The following is a 20,280-nucleotide window of genomic DNA, read 5'->3' as shown; positions in this document are numbered from 1 at the left end:
TGGCCCTTGGCCCTCCTAGTGTGGTACCTACACTTCTCTCATATGCCCACTGTAGCAGTGGGGCCCTTACCACCACCCCAGGCCATTGTCCTTCTGGTCTGTGTTGGAAGTCAGCCTGATGAAGGGGAAAGAGTCTGAGATTGGGAGCCTGAGGCAGGGGTTCAAACATCTGCCCCCCCCCCAAGCCTTCCCCCCCCCCCCGCCCCCGCCGCGTAGTTCATAGTTGTTTGACTATGGGCAAGTCACCAACACTCTCTGGACCTCAGTTTCTTTTTCCTTGACATGAATCTCATGGACTGGATTATTAATGAGGTCATTCATGTGCAAACCCCTGTGATCCATGGGACTGCGAGCTCCCTGAAGCCAGCAGGGGTGAAGCTCCCCTATTGGCTGAGTGGGAGGCCCATAATGGGTGAGTGATCAGTGATGGCAGAACCAGAGAAGCTCTCATTCCTCCCAGAGCAGCCCAGAGGGAGCCCCCTCCTCCTCTCCAGCCCCTGCCCACCCGGGGACACACCCAGCTCTGCCAGGGATGCTCTGGCTTCACTGAGGGGTGGCAGGGAATGGCAGCACAGGGCAGTGAGGGGAGGTTTGTGGGGCCCAGGACTGGGCATCTGGGGCTCTTTCTAACCCCCAGTCATGGGGTTATGGGGAGGACAGAGCTCTACAAACCTCAAGGCTTGAGAGAAAGGCCTGAATTCACCAGTGATGTTCCCTTACGTGCTCCCTTGGTGCAGCAGACCCAGGCTTTAGAGCCAGAGCTGGGCCCCTTGGAGGTGAGAAGAGGGGCAGGTAGGCAGGAGAGCTTCCTCTTCCCATCCCTTCTCCTCCCATCATGATGTGCTCTTAGAGCCTTCCTGGGCCCAAAACATCATTCTTTTTATTATGTTTTTTTGCAGGGCAATGAGGGTCAAGTGACTTCCCCAGGGTCACACAGCTAGTAAGTGTCAAGTGTCTGAGACCAGATTTGAACTCTGGTCCTCCTGAATCCATGACTGGTGCTTTATCCACTGAGCCACCTAGCCGCCCCCCCCCAAAAAAAAACCAACCCACATCAGTCTAAAGTTGTCCCAGGGAGCCCAATTACCCAGCCATGAACAGTCCTTAAGGGACCATGCAAAGGGGCCTGACCTGGGACCCTCAGCCCCCCCTTCTCAGCTCTGTTTCAGGGCATGAGTTGGGGAGACTGGGGATAGAGGCCTTGTCCCTAGCTTTTGTCCTTCCTCCTTTCACAAGGGCCCTCCCCAAACACATCACTGACGCTCTACCTGGCGCCACGACATCCCCAGGGGCAGCAGTTTTCATGTGGTGCCACATGTTACTATAGGCCCCTCTTGGGACTTCACTTTTGTCCTGTTGGAGGCCAAGAGCCCGGAGCCCTTGCAGAGACGGAGCCCTGCAGGGACCTGGCTCTGTTCTCACTTCCATCTGTGAGGGCTGAGGACTCTGGGAGCTACAGCTGTATTTATTACAAGGAGACGGCCCCCCACAGGGGCTCACATCCCAGCCAGGCCCTGGAGCTGACTGTGTTTGGTGACTGCAGATAGAACCCCACCCCAAGCCCCAGTCCCATTCCCCACAGAGAGGATCAAAGACATAGGGGACAACACAAAATCCAGGGAATCCTGAAGGGAAGGTTTGGGGGGAGAGCCTGGGACCTTCTCTTGTTCTACATGGACTCAGGTTGGAGCCCCAGGATAGTGGGGGTGCATCCAGGAAGGCTCCAGATAAGAAAGTGAGAACAGAGGCAAGATTGCAATTTCCCCTTACTAAGAGGTTAGGGGAGGGGGGCTCAAAATGACATCTGCCCTTGACCTCTGGTCCTTGACCTCTAGCATCCCTTTCTCCTCAGACCTACTGTCCAAGCCCACCCTGTGTGTCCATCCTGGCCTGGTGATGGCCCCGGGGCCAACCTCACTCTCTGGTGCTTAAGGCCCAAGCTGTCCTCCCTGGAAGAGGTGACTTTCACTCTGCAGAAGGCTGGGACCCAGGAGCCATTACAGCACAAGAGATCAGAAGACACCCAGACTAACTTCCTCCTCCCTTCTGTGAGAGCCCAGGACAGTGGGAGCTACAGCTGTACTTACAGGGAGGGGAGAGCCTCTGCAGAGGATCAGAGCCCAGTGAGGCCCTGGAGCTGGGGGTGCCAGGTGAGGGGGGTGTGTGAGCCCCTCAATGACTCTGAGTATGAGCCCTCTGCTCTCTGCCCAGACAGGGGCCTGGTGTCTCCACAGCCAGCTGTTCCCTGGGGCCTGTGAGGACTCTGGGGTCTTGAAGACAAGAGGTATTTCTATTCTGATCTGGAATCTTGGGAAGAAAGGTGGTGGTGGGGACTGAGCTGGGACTGGGAGGAGAGTCACAGAACCCCAGAGCTGAAAGCAGCCTTGGAAGTTCTTGAGGACAAACCCTCCCATGACCAATGAGCAAATTGAGGTCCAGAGAGAGGGAAGGACTTGTCCAGGGTCACACAACCAGTGAGTGACAGAGCCTAGAAAGGGGCCTGAGCCTTCTCTTCTGGACCATGATCTGAACCCAGGTTTAGTCTGAGTCCTGGGTCTGTCTGTGATACCCAAGAGGAAATGTGAGGGGTCATGAGCTTCCAAACCTGGTCTCATCAAAGGCTTGAGGGCATAGGCTGGATGAGCTCCCTGTAATGGGAAAGTCTCCTCAGATTCATAGCTAAATAGAGCTAGAAAGGGCTGACAGGCAGCTCAGGGATTCAGTGGAAATGTCTCTTCCTGAGTTCAAATCTGGCCTTAGACAACAGACAGCTATGTCATCCTGAACAAGTCACTTTCCCTCTTGGCTTCAGTTTTGTAACCTATAAAATGAGCTGGAGGATGAAACAGGAAAAAAACACAACATTGCAGTATCTTTGCTAAGAAAATGGCAAATCGAGTTATGAAATGTTGAATGTGGCCGGAAAATAACTGAACAACTAAACCGAGGCTCAGATGGGGCCAGTCAATGGGCCAAGGTCACACAGGGACTCGGGCAGAGCAGGGCCTTGAACCACGTGTCCTGACTCCCAGCTCCCTGTTCTTCCTCTCCCAGGATCTCTTCCCAAGCCTTCCCTCTCAGCCCTCCCAGGCCTTGTGGTGGAGCCTGGGACTCACATGACTCTCCAGTGCCTGCAGCCCCTCAGTCGTCCCTCTGGGCAGTGACCTTCACTCTGATGAAAGAGGGGATCCTCCAGCCCTGGCAGAGCCAGAGCCCAACTGGGACGTCAGCTGACTTTGACCTCCTGTCTGTGAGGGCCCAGGATGCTGGAAACTACAGCTGTATCTACTCTAGGAGGATGGCTCCATCCCAGGTGTCTGAGCCCAGTGAGGTCCTGGAGATCTGGGTGACAGGTGAGGGGGTGTCAATTCCCCAAGGCATCAAATCCAGGGTAGAGGCTCAAGCCTGAGGCAGCCTGGGAAATCTGGTGGAGGGGGGGGGCATATTCGAGAGATGTTGACAAACACTGGAGGGAATGGAGCTGGAAGGATGTTCTACTTCTATCCAGACAGTCCTGGAGAATGAGGAATTTTACGATCTGGCTTCCTTGGGGAGGGCTTCTGAAAGAAGACTGGACGCTGGCTATACTGGGAGTAACTGTTTCCTAAACCAGGAAGCCCTGGGCACTCCCAGTCAGTTGGTGTCATGAGCCAATCCACATAGGTTTGTCTTTCACCTCTATCCTTGACTGACAGCTGTTCCCACATTGGGCAGATTTGCTACATATGATGTATGGATGGGATTCATTCTCAGTATGGACTTCCAATGACCCATTCACCCTAACTCTAGGCCTCCCAGAAAATTTTTGACCTTATCCTCGTTTCAATGGGAATGTTTCTGGTTGTATTCCAGGATTGTTTCTATCATCCTTTTTTTAATTCAATTTTTTTAGAATTTTGTTTTCCAAAATATATGTAAAACCAAATTTTGACATCAATTTTTTTAAAACTTTGTGTTCCAACTTCTCTTCCTCCCTCCATTCCCACCCCCCTCCCACAAGAACTCAAGCAATCCAAAATAAGTTATACATGAGTAGTCATGGAAAACATTCCGACATTAGCTAGGTTGTGAGAGAAAACAGTAAAAAAAAAAAAACCCAAAAACTTCAGATTAAGGAATTGTCAAAGAAGAAAATATTTTCTTTTAAAAAATGTGTTTCCATCTGTTTTCAGATACTATCACTTCTTTCTCTGTAGAAGGGTTGCAATTATCATAAGTCCTTCAGGGTTATATTGGATCATTGCCTTGCTGAAAATAACCACATGCTTCCCAGGAGATCATCTTACACTATTGCTGTGATTTTGTATACAGTACATTTCACTCTGTTTCAGTTCATGTAGGTCTTTCCAGGTTTTTCTGATAGTATCCTGTTCATTATAACCTGTATATAGTACCTGAAACTTGACAGACAATTTTCTTCATAATAGCCCAGCAGAGTAGGTACCATATGTTTTGCCATTATAATCAATAATCATAACTATTTCCCTCCATCCTATTCCCTTCCCATGTTTTTTACTCTATTTTCCATCTTCTTTTAACCTATTCATCCTCAAAAGTGTTTTACTTCTGTCTATCCCCTCCCCTGGTCTGCACTCCCTTTTTTCACCCTTCCTTCCTTATCCTCTTCCCCCCCTACCTTCCTGTAGGGTTAAATAGATTACTCCTCCCAATTGTGTGTGAATGTTATTCCCTCCATGAGCCCACTCTGATGAGATTAAGGTCTTTGAGCTAATTCTGTGTTCTAAATTTTTCTTCCTTCCTCCCTCCTCAACCCTCTCTATGAAATCAAGCAATTCCATATGTCATACTTGTGCAGTAATGCAGAACATCTTCACCTTCCTTGAAAGTGTTTTTCTTTTTATTGCTCTCTCTTTCAATCTGCCCTTCCCTCCTTCCCCTCTTCCCCCCACCCCGTATCTCCCTCCCCTCCCTCAGGGAAAAAATATATTACTCTACCTACTTGAGTATGTATGTTAATCTGCCTTTGAGCCAATTCTGATGATATTAAGGTTCACTCACTCCCCAACTCCTTCCCCTCTTCCCCTCCCCTCTATAAGCTTTTTTCTTGTTTCCTTCATGTGGACTACCTCTCCCCAGACCATCTCTCCCCTTCTCCCTCCCCCAGTCTATTACTCCTACACCTCAAGCCTATTTTAAAGATGTCATCATGGGTTAGTTAGGTGGCACAATGGACAAAGCACCAGCCCTGGACCCAGGAGGCCACAGGCTCAAATCCGGCCCCAGACATAAGACACCCCACATTGTCTGCCCCACAAAGAACAAAACATAAATGCTTTACAAATATCATCCCTTCATATTCAGTTCAGACCTGTATCTTCTGTGAATTCCTTACTGAGATTATTCTTATGAGTTCGAAGTAATATCTTCCCATGTAGGAATGTAAACAGTTTTTGATCTTTTAATATCCCGCATTAAGTCTTTTTCCTGTTTACCTTTTTATGCTTCTCTAGGGTTTTGTATTTCAAAGTCAAATTTTCTATTCAGTTCAGGTCTTTTCATCACAAATGCCTGAAAGTTCTGTTTTTCATTTAAATCCCATTTTTTCCTCTGAAAGTTTATGATGAGTTTTTCTGGGTATGTGATTTTTGGCTGTAGTCCCAGTTCCTTTGCCCTCTGGAATATCATATTCCATGCCCTCCAGTTCTTTAATGTAGAAGCTGCTAAATCTTGCTTTATCTGTTTGGAGCTCCACAGTATTTGAATTCCTTTTTTCTAGCTGCTTGCAATATTTTCTCCTTGACCTGGGAGTTCTGGAATTTGGCTCTAATAGTCCTGGAGGTTTTCCTTTTGGGATCTCTTTCAGGAGGTGATTGGTGGATTCTTTCAATTTCTATTTTAGCTCCTGCTTCTAGAATATCAGGGCAATTTTTACTCACAATGTCTTGGAGGATGGTGTCTAAGCTCTTGTTTTGGTCTTGGTTTTTAGGTAGTCCATTGATTTTCAAATTATCTCTCCTAGATTTATTTTCCAGGTCAGCTGTTTTTCCAAGGATATATTTCACATTGCCCTCTATGTTTTCATTCAACTGGATTTGCTTTACTGTGTCTTGGTTTCTCATAAGGTCACTAGCTTCCATTTGTTCAATCCTAATTCTTAGGCAATTGTTTTCATCAGACTGTTTTTTAATCTCCTTTTCCATTTGGCTTTTCAAATTGTTGGTTTTTTTCTCATGACTCTCCTGCATCATTCTCATTTCTTCTTCCATTCTTTCCTCTCTCTCTCTACATCTTTCTTCTATCTCTCCTACTTTCTCTTCAAAGGCCCTTTTGAGAGCTTCCATGGCCTGAGACCAGTTCACATTTTTATTGGAAGCTTTGGGTGTTGGAGCTTTGACCCTGTTGTTATCTTCTTCTTCTAAGGGGGTATTGTGGTATACCTTTCCCCCAAAGAAATTTTCAATGGTCTCCTGCTTTCTCTGCCTACTCATCCTGGCTTACTATTTCTTGGCTTTTAACTCCTTCTTAAAGTGTAGCGCTGCTTCTAAAACACACTGTTCAAGATACAGCATGGCCCAGGGGGTGATTGGGGTTCTTCTCAGCCTTCCTGGCCTGTGAGTAACCACGGCTGTTTTCTCTTTGAACCTGGAAACAGAAACCTCATTGAATTCTGATTCTCTATGGTCAGAAGATTGGCATGCCTGTGCCCCTTCCCCACTGGACCACCCCCACTTGATTCAACCCACTGGTTTAGACCCAGGGTGCATTGCCCCAACTTCAGCAGAAACTGCCTCCACTTCACCCCAGTGTACCACCGAACCCCCTCACCAGTCTGTGATCAGAGCCTCAGAAGCTGCGCATGCTGAAGACTCTGACAGGCACTAGAAGCACTGTCCCTGGCTGGGTCAGCCTGATCAGTAGGTGATCAGAATTTCCCTCTTTTGCTGAGAAATAGTCTCACTCTGTTCTTATGTGCATTAGGTTGCTGGATTTTGTTTTGTTTTGTTTTAACCACCTGTTTCTATCATCTTAGACAGAAATTCACGCAACCCTCTCCTCATCTGGTCACATTAACTAAAACTTTCAATACCCTGAACACAGAGATGTCTCCCTGTGACACCTTAGGGCTCAGGACCACGTGTGGGGCACAGAGAAAGGCTAAGGTTTGTCCCACCTCCTAGTCTTGGGATGTTTATCTTCAAAAGTGACTCTCTGTGCTGCTCACCTCTGGGAAGGCTGAGCCAAATCAGGGCCCACGGCTTCTCCAGGACTCACAGATGTCAGAGGATCAGAATCAGCTCTCCCAGTCATGAATGATCATGCATTCCCAGGTCCCTTGCCAACAAGGACAGACACCCTTGTGACCCTATCTCACAGAAGTTTGAGAAGTCACTGCTCTGTCCCCTTTTCCTCCCTGACCAGCCTTGCACAGACGTTTGTCCTTTGTCCCACAAGCTACCCAACCTATGTCTTCTAAGACAACTTTACTCTAAGGTATGATTTTACTCTCCTGTTGGCTTCTTTCCAGCTGTAGGGCTGCCCACAATCCAGCTGCACTGACCTGTCAGAATCTACTTGACATATCAACAGGTGTCTTCTGGACCTGCCTCTCCACCTCTCCTGCTGGTGTCAGATGCCCTTCTGTCACAGTCTCAGAGATGATCTCTGCTCTGGGGAAGAGCTGATGGATCCATTCCCATGGGAGTGTGTGTATGTTTGGGGGAGGGGTGTAGAGGCAGAAAAGTCAGTCTCCACTTCTTTTGTTTGCTGATGCCAAACTGTCCAGAGCTGAAGAACGGTGAGTGGTTTGGAACTGTCAGCGAGCAGGTGGATAGGATGGACTGGGGAAGGCTATGGGGCATTTCCAAAGGCTTTTAAATAGAAAAGTCCCATTCTTGTGTCAATGAAGGCCTCTGATCTTCTGTTCCTCAGACTCCATCCAAAAGGATTGTAATGTGGGAAATCTCATAGGAATTGCCCTGGCCACCCTGGTCCTTTTAACCATAGCAATCATCCTGGCTGAGGCCTACACCAATAGGAGGAAGATGTGAGAAAATAATTAGTAATGTTGAATTTTTGGATAAAGCACCAGCCCTGGATTCAGGAGGACCTGAGTTCAAATCCTGATTCAGACACTTGATACTTACTAGCTGTGTGACATTGGGCAAGTCACTCAACCTTCATTGCCCTGTAAAAAAAATTAAAAATGAATTTCTAGGAAAAACCCAGACATGTTAGTGTTAGCTGTTCTCTTCCCCTTTCAGGAAACCAACCTGGGATGAGCCTTCAGCTTAACTAAGGGAATGCAGAGTGATCCTTCTGATTGTCTAGGGGAGAAACACACCTACAAGATTGGAATTGGATCTCTAGGACCCCCCCCCCCCGCCCCAGGGTCACGTCAATCAATGGATCTGAATGATGCTAACTAGTTATCTTAGATAAATGTGTGTTGACCTGCCTCTACCAAAAAGAGGATAAAAATCCTTGGGGACAGGAGGCTGGCCATCTTTCTCTCCAGTCTCTTTTTCCTGGGACCCTCTTGAACTCACCACACACCCTCTCCTCTCCCTCTTGGCTAAAATGTACTGGGTATATAATTGTTTTAGGCCTGTAACCCTGTGACTTATAGAAAAGGTTTGGAAAATGCTACGTGCTCAATACTTTATTGATATGTGATATTAATTCATAAATGCTTATTGCCAAAAATGGATGCAATAGCCATTAATTTATAAATAGCAATATTTTAGAAACCCCAGCTTAGTTCCCCCCAAAACCAGCTTTTCTCACAGTATTTTAACTAACAGAAGGAGTTGAAGCTCAGCTCCCTAAAGGGACCCAAAAAGAACCAAAGCTTGAGCACCCAGGCCAGGAATGTAGAAGCCAGAGAAGGGAGTAGGGAGGGCCACATGTTTGCTTCCTAGCACACACTGGATAGAGCACATAGCATTTGAAGTTCTCTGGAAATGATGCCACCTCAGGGCATTTTCATACACAGTGACCCCTTCTTGGACTACCATCCCAGCTCCCTTTTGCCTTCTGCCATCGCCAGCTTCCTTCCATGGGCTTCTTGGGTACCAAGTTCTACCCAGACCCCAATGGGCACTTCTCTCCCTCCCCCCAGTTCTTGGGGTCTTCACTCTCTAGAAATGACTGCATTACAATGGTTTACTTAAATCTGCTCATTGTGTACATTTTGTATCACTTCCCCTCTCTCCCCAATAGAATGTAATTTCTCTGTGGGCAGGGACAATGTTTTTCTTTCCCTTTTATCTTTTTAATCAACAGCTCTAACATTGTCCTTTGCACATAGCAGACACATAAATATTTGTTGAATGGATGAATCAATAAATGATACAACATAATATGGTAAACATTGATGAAGGTGTCAGGCAATGTGCTAAGCACTAGTGATGCAAATAATAAAAAAAAGATAATCCTGCCCTTTAAGGAACTTTCATTTGAAGGAAGAAGATAATAAGCAAAAGGAAGGTGAAGTGGAGCCACAGGGTACCTGGCCCTGGGCATGATGATGATGGCAGGGTCAAAACCAAGTAGAGCGGCTGGGGGCAAATGAAGAGATGACTGGCGTTGTCAGCCCTCCACAAAGGGAAGTGATGGGAAGAGGATTTCGCTCCTGCTCTCTGAAGGAATGAATGAATAAATGAGTGAAAGGGCTCTGGACTAAGCTCATCTGGACCCATCTGGATGCTATAACTCATGATTCTGAGTTGTGTTTAGCCCCCTCCCCTTGCCCAAGGCTCACTACTCCTGTCCCTCCCTTGTGCTCATATTCACTGGTACTAAAGTTTTACTCAGCCCTTCTTCTTTCTTCAAAAGGGGACTTTCAAAGATAAAGATAAAATAAAAAATGCAACCAAAACTCAAGGCATCTGTTAGCTTCTTTTCCTTCTCCTCCTTTTCTTTCTCCTCCTCCTCCTCGTTCTTCTTCTCCTTCTCCTCCTTCTCTTTTTTCTCCTCCTCCTCCTCCTTCATTATTAATTATTATTATTCTTAGCTAGTCTTGTTTCCTCCAGATCTTGGGACCCTGAAGGTTGATCAGGAAGGTTGCCTTTCCACCAGCCCTTCAGAGGGCCAGGCTATTTGTCTCTTGAGGAATGACATTCTCTCCAATTCCCCTCCTGAATCTTCTCCAGGAAGTGGTTTCCTTTTAAACTAGGCTGAAAGAAATAGCAGATGACTCCACCCAGAGAATGCCTTGAGGTTGACTGAAGAAAATCAATCATACCCTATGGAGCTTGGGTAAAAATAGAAGTGAGTCAAGCAGCTCAGCATGGGACTGAGGGCTTCCCATGCCCTTCCCTTCACATGCACCTCCCTGCCTATTTTACTTTGGAGAATTGTGGGGCTGAGTTAAACTATAGAGGAAGATTCAGAGATTGCATTTCACCAGAAAGTGTGTGTGTGTGTGTGTGTGTGTGTGTGTGTGTGTGTGTGTGTAGGGGGGGTGGTTAAAGTGACATGGCGGGGGAGACAGGAGATGGGGGTCTGTACGGCAGAAGTGATCACTCAGTTCAGAGAGAGAGTGCCCTGTTGCTAGGATGTCCCTTTGCTTCTCTCCCATAACTGGACACAGGGATGCTGATAAGGGAGCTACTACTATCCAGCACTGGGGGCGGGAGGGGAGTGCTGATACAGGAGCTATCCAGGACAGGGTGCTGATGAAGGAGCTATCCAGTGCTGGGCCCTCATGAACAGGTCTGAGTGTGGACCAGAGGATCAGTGCCAAAGATGTTTAGTCCTTTTTCCCTGGACACCCCAGACCCTCAGGTCAGCACAGTGAGCTCCTCACCAGCATGTCAGATTCTTATTGTATTCCCCTATCAACTAACTCCTTATTGAGGGAACTCAGGAGAGAACAGACTGGGGTGACTCTAGGAATATCAACTGTGCACCACTGACACCAGGAGAGAAAGTCACAGGGATGACAAGAAACACCCCTCAAATCACAAGTTTCTGATGTGAAATTTTGGGCTTAGGTTTGAAGGTAGTGAGGGGGAGTGTGCAGAAAACAACAGTTCTAGAAAGCATGCTGGGGTTCAATCCTGCTCTTCCATTCAGCCACCAAAGGCTGGTCAGTTAAGGACAAGGGTGTCCTCTACAGTCACCTGGAGAGTCATGGGTATGGAATGGAGGGAGAAAAGGGAGCCTCCAGATCCTCAGAACAGGGACCAGTGGTGCAGAAAATAACTCATCCTTTGCCCTAACCTTCTCCCATTCCCCTGGGCCTAGGACACAACCTTTGTTTGATAAAGGGAATGCTGGGTGGGGGTGGGAGAGCCCTCTCTAAGGGAATATGAAGATAAATCACCCCCTCCAAACATTCTCACTCAGCACAGAGAGCAGCCACTAATGCCCCAGAGAGGGAGAAGGGGGCAGCAGACATTTAAGGCCTAGGCTGAGGGAGGTGATTCCAAGGCTCCCAGGCGGCTCTGAGATAAGAGAGATGGAGGATGGGGGAAGAAGAAGGGCATTTAACTACTATAGAAGGTGGATGCACAATTTGTGTTGAAGAGGTCCCACTTTGTAGCCCGCAGCAGAGAGAGGCAGGGCTGAGGTGTATTTGTGTGTACAAGTATGTGAATAAATACATGTGTGTGTTTGTGTGTGTACTATCAGTGTTGTATATGCAGAGATGGGTGATGTCCATGTCACATAATTGTGCTAGGATTTCAGAGTCATCCCCTCTTACCTCTTCAGGCTTCCTTCTTCTTTACAATGTGCCTAAAAGCTGCCCTGGTCAAGCATTCCCTTGCATATGCACAGAAGTATTTTTCTACCTCTCCCCATGTTCTTTCTCCCTCAGGTTATGTCTCTACCATTCTCAATGGCTTCTTCTTCTTTTTTTTTTTTTTGGTGAGGCAATTGGGGTTAAGTGACTTGCCCAAGGTCACACAGCTAGTAAGTGTTAAGTGTCTGAGGCTGGATTTGAACTCAGGTCCTCCTGAATCCAAGGCCGGTGCTCTATCAACTGCACCACCTAGCTGCCCCCTCAATGGCTTCTTATCCCTCCTGGGTTAACATCTTTCCCCATAAATGTTTAGTCCATGGGATCTTAGCAATCTTTTATCTAAAGCATTTGGTTAAAATCGTTGATTGAGTCTAATGTTCATGGTCTGGGCCAAACAGACAATGGCTGCCCTCTACTGTATTTGGAAAGGTGAAGGTGCTTTCAAAGCTATCTTCCTTTCTTTCTGTATAACAAATGCTAAAATGAAAAACCCACTACCCACCCCAAGTCCCATTCAATAACCAGTTCTTCCCCACTGGTCCAAGTTTGATTTAGAGTAGCTCTTGCCACGAACCTCATTGATTCCCTTAGTATCACCTTTTGATATAAGACTTCCCTTTATCTTCTCAATGACTCATGACACCATTACCCACACCAGGTTGTCCAGCATTTTGTAATTCATTTTGTTTACAATTTCTACTAAAGACATTGGTGCATAGTGGACAGCAGCTGAACCTCCAACAGAAAGGTGTTCAACCCTCACCTCTGTGAGATATAATTTGTATTTACTGGTTTCTTCAGGAGATTTAGTGCTCTTCCCTGCTTTCAAGGTCATTTCCCCAGGTCTACTTCTCCTTGAAAATAAGATTATATTGGCTCCAGTGGCCATCCAGTTAAAGCCGTCAGGTATATTTATCCATCTTTCTATGAACAAAATTAAAATGGCTTCTAGAGGAAAGACAAAGACAAGTACATTAAAACAAAACTTAGGAGAACAATTGAACAGACTAATGCAACAGTTACAAAACATGGAAGAGTGTGGAGAACTTGTAGCAGATGAATATGAAGAAACCAGAAAAGAAACTTTAGAACAGTTGAGTAGATTCAGTGACTTGCTGAAGAAAAGTGTGTCTGGAAACAACTTTGGTCAAAGAACTTAGTGGGATACAACTGTCCATTTAAGAAGCCATCAGCCAGGCCTTTAAAACACCAGAGGTTATCAGAGTGTTTGTAAAGAAACAGCTAGGGCAGCTGTGGACAAGATTAGTATAGATAGAGACTTGATGGTTGGAAAATTGCAAAGATATATATATATATATATATATATATATATATATATACATACATACACATATATATATACATACATATATATATATATATATATATATATATATATATATATATATATATATATATATATATATATATATATATACCCAATAGAAGATGGAAATATTGACTGCCCTACGGAAAGTTGGAGAAAAGATGATGGCTGATGATGACACCCTCCTGTCCACAAAAGGAGTTGCCATCCTCAGCCAATTTGAGAAAGTCTCTGCTGACATTGGCTCTGGGGACAAAGTCCTCACTTTGGCATGTTTTGAAGTAGAAAAATACAAAAAATGATGAGGAGTTATGCGGGATCCCTGGGCTTTGGTTATAGTACAAATCATGTTTCCTTTTCTGCTGTGGATCTAAACTTATCTCTGAGAACTCCAGAGAATCTAGAACCATGGTGACAGCATGAGAAAAGCATAATGGAGGCACATTCTGGCCTAGTGCTTCCCTAGCATGTGGGCAGTGGGGGAGAGATGTGCTGCATGGATGGATGGATAGATGGATGGTCTCATTAAAACACTCAAATACACACACACACACACACACACACACACACACACACACACACACACACACACACACACACCATCCCTTAGAAGGGTCTTTCTATGGAAGGGAGCAGAGACAAGCGAGGAGGGCATATCTTCACTGGTAGGCTGATTTATTTCTTTGTCCATCTCTGCTCAAGTTCCTTGTTTGCTTATGCTGATGGTGAATGGAGACTAGCAGGAATAACAGCTTGTTTCTCTCTTCCAACTCCCCCTGCCTGGCTCTGCTGTATTGGCTTACTGCTCTTTCCATAGCCTTAGGGCTTCCCAATTCAAGGGACCTCTGTGATCTTGCCAATCTTTCTTATTCCAGAGGAAGAAAATGGAGGTCCAAAGGGGTATAATGATTTGTTCAAAGTTAGTGGCAGTCAGGATTAGAACCCAGGTAATCAGACTCCCAGTTTATCTCTTTCTACTACACTAAGTTGCCTTCAGTGTCCCATAAAAGTCTTTTGGGGGCAGCTAAGTGGTACAATGTATAAAGCACTGGCCCTGGATTAAGGAGGACCTGAGTTCAGATTCGGCCTTAGACACTAGACACTTACTAGCTGTATGATCCTGGGCAAGTCACTTGACCCTTATTGCCCCCCACCAAAGTGGTGTCATTAGAGAGTCTTACTCTATACAATTTAAGAACAGTATTTGTGGAAGCCAGGATTTTTTGAAAACTCTGTATCCCAGCAAAAATGGAGCATCCCAGAAACCTGTCTGGTCTCCATCTAAATGGAAGCCATTGGAGTTCTGAATTTTGAGCAGGGAAAAATGGGGGCCCTGTTGGTAGGATTCTTCTGGAATCCTCAAAACTCCTGCATTGTCTCGGCAGGGAATCCATATGAAATGACATCACAAGGCCTGCCTTCTGTGACCTGTGGCTGTGACCCTGGACCAGTCACCTGGGAGCTGCTCTTACTTCCCTGGTTTTCTAAGACTGTGACATGAGCTGTTAGGAGCCTGTCCTGCCCTATTTGCTTACATGTGTATGCTCAGCTTTCTCATTTCCTGGTCTGCTGCCGTTCTTGATGTTCTCTTTGTTTCCCTACTTAGTTTTCTTTGCACATCACATAAAATATTGGATATCTGTGCAGCTTTCCGTGTGCTATAAACTGCTCTTTTGTTTGTGCATAGAAATCCTGCCTCCTTCAGAACCAGTAATAGGAATCATTGTTTGCTGGGCTTACTGATTTGTGGCTTTCGGACCCATTTACCTCCTGTCTTTTCTCATAGACACCTCACTGTCCAAACCCCATGAGGCTGTGACTGACTTGGCAAAAGTACCTGCTGATCAGCACCTCATGCTTCCATCCTCTTTCTTCTGGGGCCAGTACTCAGCAGTCTCCCTTTTATAGTAGCCAAGAAGATAAGGAGTAGATTCTGTCCAAGCAACCTTGGGAAGGATCCATGGGGACCTGGGGACCTTGAATCCAGTTTTGCTTTGTTTTCTTTAAACCAAGTGATGACCTTGTAGGACGTAATTTGCCTTTAATCATCTTGATCTTGATTTTGATGATGTGTGTTTTGAAACTAATTTTCCTTTAAATTAACCAGTTGAGGAGAGCAGAACCAAGATAACAGAGGAAAGGCAGTGACTTGCCTAAGCTCTCCTGAACACCCTTCCAAATACCTTCAAATAATGCCATGAGACAATTTCTGGAGCAGCAGAACTCACAAAAAGGCAGTGTGAAATCATCTTCCAGCCAAAGACAACTTAGAAGTTCAGCAGGAAAGGTCTGTTGCACCAATAGGGCAGTCCAGCTCAGGCTGTGCCAGTGCAGGCTCAGACCCAATCCCAACAAGCTGGGAGCAAGCCTTGGAAGCCTCTGGATCAGCAGCAGCAACAAGAACTGCTTCTGGAGCTCAGCCTATAAATAGTAAGGGGGTCAAATAATTGGCAAGAAGGAGATTACAGGAATCCCTTTGCTAGCACTAAAGCAGTATTCTGTTGTTTTGCCCATAATCCCATGGAGGTGTCATTCTAAGGTGGTGGTCTCAGCCAGGGAAGAGCACAAACAAACTGGAGCTTGTGAAAACAAGAGAGTTGTACTCTGTTCATAGTTACAGGGGCAAAAAGCAGGCCTGTGGCTGCTTGAAGAGAAGAGCACAGGCCAAGAGAGTAGTAAACATACTTCTTCTTAAATCATAGCACCTTGGAAAAACTAAACACTTACAAATTCCTAGAAGAATGTGCTGAAATCATCTTCTAAACAAGAATGGCTTGGAAGGTCAGAAGGAGGGAGCTGCTATGCTGATACAGGAGTCGAACCCAACCCCACAGTCATCCTGACACAGATCCAGTCCCAGGAAGTCCTCACCAGAGAAGGAGACCCCCAGAGCCTCTGAATCAGCTGAAGTACCAGTGTCATCTGGAACTAAGCTCACAATCTGGTGAGTGAGCTGAGCCCTGGGCAGGGGGGAGACTACAGGGGTCTATGCTGGTGCTAAGACAGAACTTGGATTTTACACCCCTGCTGAGAACCAGGAGGTAGGCTCGAGTAGCAGTGGCCCAGGTGGGGGAGGGGCACAGGCTCGTCGGAGCTAACAACCACAACACACAAAGCTGGTTGATTAGCAAGTTGGTCTGGGGTCATCTAAGGACCAGGGAACAGGCCAGGTGAGTGAAGAACCTGATTCTCCTTAAATCATACCACCTGGACTTCTTTTTTTTTTTTTTTTTTGGTGAGGCAATTGGGGTTAAGTGACTTGCCCAGGGTCACACAGCTAGTAAGTGTCAAGTGTCTGAGGTCGGATTTGAACTCAGGTCCTCCTGAATCCAGGGCCGGTGCTCTATCCACTGCGCCACCTAGCTGCCCCGACCTGGGACTTCTTAAGCTTGGGATACTGCACCCTGGAAACAGTGCCCCACTTTAAGGAGCTAAAAGTCAGGTAAAAGAAAGGCAAGATGAGCCAACAGAGAAAGGTGAGGACCATAGAAAGTTTCTTCAGTAACAAGGAAGACCAAGGGACACCCTCAGAGGAAGATGTCAACATCAGGGCCCCTGTATCTAAAGCTTCCAAGAAAAATATGAATTGGTCTCAGGCCATAGAGGTGCTCAAAAAGGACTTTGAAGATAAAGTTAGAGAGGTAGAGGAAAAATGGAAAGAGAAATGAGGGTGATGCAGGAAAGACATGAGAAAAAAGTCAACAGCTTGAAAAGTCAAATTGGCCAAATGGAAAAGGAGGTACAAAAGCTCTCTGATGAAAATAATTGCCTAAGAATGAGGATTGAACAAATGGAAGCCAGTGACTTTATGAGAAATCAAGACACAATAAAGCAAATCCAAATGAATAAAAAAATAGAGGGCAATGTGAAATATCTTCTGGGAAAAACTTCCGACCTGGAAAATAGGTCCAGGACAGATCATTTGAAAATTATTGGTCTACCTGAAAACCATGATCAAGGAAAGAGCTTAGACACCATCTTCCAAGATATTCTCAGGGAAAATTGCCCTGAAATTCTAGAAGAAGAAGCTAAAATAGAAATTGAAAGAATTTAGGCCTTTATCAGAAATACTGGCTATCAAAATTGTTTCCCAGCTTTCTGCCTCCCTTCTACTTTTGGCTGCATTGCTTCTGTTTGTACAAACCCTTTTTAATTTAATGTAATCCAAATCATCCATTTTGCATTTCATAATATTCTCTATCTCTTGTTTGGTCATAAACTGTTCTCTTTTCCAAACTATTCCTTCTTCTCCTAATTTACCTATTGTGCTAAAATAATGGAATTTGGTCAGGGGTCCGACTTGATTGATTTAGTAGTGTTTGAATTGGGTGTGAATGAGAAACTACTAAGTACCCACTTAAGATGATTAGATTGTTAGCCACGCAGTTTAAACTTAGCCAACCCTGAGAAGGAGTGTCCTCAGAGGAAACCAGTCTCAGCCACACTACTTGAAGGACCTCCCCTTTGGGGGAGGGAGAAAAAGGTAGAAAAGGGGACCCCAATAGGAAGTAAGATACTTTCTCTCCCTCTGGCCTTGGAGCAGACTAGAGACTGGCTGCTGACTCCCAAAGAAATTATGGACCCCTGGTGGTGAATTAATCCAGTCCTTTCAATGAGCTGAGCTGGAAGCGAGATTGGGGATTGTGTATCCTTTTGTTAGAGTTAGGGAGATTATCCATTTTCCTCTTTCCCTATTCCCTTGTCCTTGACTTTATTAATTTAACCTTTGCTGTGTATTTTATTCCCATTAATAAAACCTGATTCATTTGTGGAAAAGAGGTTGTTAAGCTCCTTTCTTATTGGCTGGGGAGAAATAACTAAAAGGCAGTTCAGAGGGGAGGAAGTTATGGACCTAGAGGTCCCTCATTATTTTCTGAACTCCAGTATTATGGCAAGCCACCCAATTAACTCTCCACATATTAAATTTGGTCCCTACACTATGGTCTAAATCATGTACCCATTTTGACCTTATTTTAGTATAAGGTACAAGATGTTGGTCTATGCCTAGTTTCTGCCATACTCTCTTCCAGTTTTCCCAGCAGTTTTTGTCAAATACTGAGTTCTTATCCCAGAAGCTGGAGTCTCTGGGTTTATCAAACAGTACATTACTAAAGTCATTTACTACTGTGTCTCCTGTGCCTAACCTATTCCATTGATCCTCCACTCTATTTCTTAGCCAGTACCAAATAATTTTAATGACTGCCACTTTATAGTAAAACTTCAGATTTGGTACAGCCACCCCACCTTCCTGGGCATTTTTTTCATTACTTCCCTTGATATTCTTGACCTTTTGTTTTTCCAGATAAATTTTGTTATTATTTTTTCTAGCTATATAAAATAATTTTTAGGTAGTCTGATTGGTATGGCACTGCATAAGTAAATTACTTTAGGTAGAATTGTCATTTCCATTATATTAGCTAGGCCTATTCATGAGCAATTGATATTTTTTCAATTATTTAGATCTGATTTGATTTGTGTGAAAAGTGTTTTGTAATTGTATTCATAGAGTTTCTGGGTTTGTCTTGGCAAGTAGACTCCCAATTATTTTATATTGTCTGCCATTACTTAAATGGAATTTCTCTTTCTATCTGCTGGACTTTGTTGGTCATGTATAGAAATGCTGATGATTTATGTGGATTTATTTTATATCCTGCAACTTTGCTAAAGTTGTTAATTGTTTGAAGTAATTTTTAGTTGATTCTCTAGGGTTCTCTAAGTATACCATCATATCATCTGCAAAGAGTGATAGATATGTTATTCCCTCTTTGAACCAAATCTGATGAGAGTAAGGTTAAAGCAATGCTTACCCTTTCCTTCTTTCCCTCTATTGTAATAGGGTTTTTGCACCTCTTCATATGATGTAATTTAACCCCATTCCACTTTCCCTTTCCTCTCCTCCCCATAAACTCCTTTTTTTTACCCCTTAATTTTCTTTATATCATCACATCAAAGACAATTTATATTTATACCCTCTGTATTTTCCTTCTGTCTGCCTAAATAGATACACGGTGTTCAAGAGTTATAAGTATTATCTTCCCATGCAGGGATGTAAACAGTTTGACCTTATTGAATAACTTTTTCCCCCTGTTTACCTTTTTAAACTTCTCTTGAGTATTGTATGTTAAGACAAGGGAGGTGCAGAGAGTGAGTGAACCTTACTCTCATCACAATTCACTCGAAGAGGGAATAACATACACACTTAATAGGGTAGAGTAATATATCTTACCCTGCAGGAAAGTAGGAGGGGAAGGGAATAAAGGGCGGTGGTACTCAAAGGAAGGGCATATTGGGGGAGGGGGCAGTCAGAAGCAAAACACTTTTGAGGAGGGACAGGGTGAAAGGAGATAGAAAATAGAGTAAATGTAATGGGGATGGAATAGGATGGATGGAAATACAGTTAGCAATAGTAATGGTGAAAAAAAAAACTTTGAAGCAAGTTTGTCTGACAAAGACCTCATTACTCAAACACATAGAGAACTGAGATAACTGAGTCAAATTTATTAAAATAAGAGCCTTTCCCCAATTGATAAATGATCAATCAAAGCGATCTTTTGCCATATGAAAAAAATCTAACTCACTATTGTTTAGAAGGATGAAAGTCAAAAGAATTCTGGGGTACTCTGTCCTGCCTATTGTATTGGATAATAGGAAAGCAGAGGAAAATGATGGATATTGTAGGGGATATGGGGAAAATGAGACTTTAATGCACTGTTGGTGGAGTTGTAAACTAACTCAAACATTCTTTAGAACAACTTGGAACTATGGCCAAAGTTGAGATTATATAGCACTTTTGTGCTATAAGAAATTAATGTGCAGGATGTTCTCAGAAAAACCTGGAAAGACTTACATGAGCTGATGCAAAGTGAAATATACTGTATACAAAGTAACAGCAATAATGTAAGATGATCAGCTGTAAATGACTTAGCTATTCTTACCAACACAATGATCCAAGACAACTCTGAAGGACTTATGAAAAATGTGATCCATCACCAAAGAAAGAACTGATGGTGTCTGAATGCAGACTGAAGCATAATTTTTTTTAGTTTCTTGGGGTTTTTTAGGTCTGTTTTTTTCACAACATGATTAATATGGAAATGTTTTGAATTAATACACATGTATAACTTATATTAAATTGCTTGAGTCCTTGGGCGGGAGGAAGAGTATTTTCAACACAAAGTCTTAAGTTGGACATTAAAAATTGTTTTTACATGTAATTGCAGGGAAAATAAGATTCTAAATAAATGGG

At 44.5% G+C, this 20,280-nt stretch overlaps 1 protein-coding gene and 1 pseudogene across 1 annotated transcript in view; one reads left to right on the top strand and one right to left on the bottom strand.

Annotated features, from left to right (window-relative positions):
• LOC122748371 (zinc finger protein 850-like) overlaps positions 1-20,280 on the bottom strand; it is a gene marked incomplete at its 3' end in the record, with an annotated part of 465,756 nt that overhangs the window by 52,411 nt on the left and 393,065 nt on the right. The gene's annotated exons all lie outside the window — the stretch shown is intronic.
• Positions 12,646-13,336, top strand: LOC122746611 (annotated as a pseudogene).

The sequence above is a fragment of the Dromiciops gliroides genome, chromosome 3 (assembly GCF_019393635.1).
Source record: "Dromiciops gliroides isolate mDroGli1 chromosome 3, mDroGli1.pri, whole genome shotgun sequence".
NCBI classification, from domain to species: Eukaryota; Metazoa; Chordata; class Mammalia; order Microbiotheria; family Microbiotheriidae; genus Dromiciops; species Dromiciops gliroides.
The sequence above is the reverse complement of the archived record's forward strand: the minus strand, read 5'-3'. Positions and strand labels throughout refer to the sequence as shown.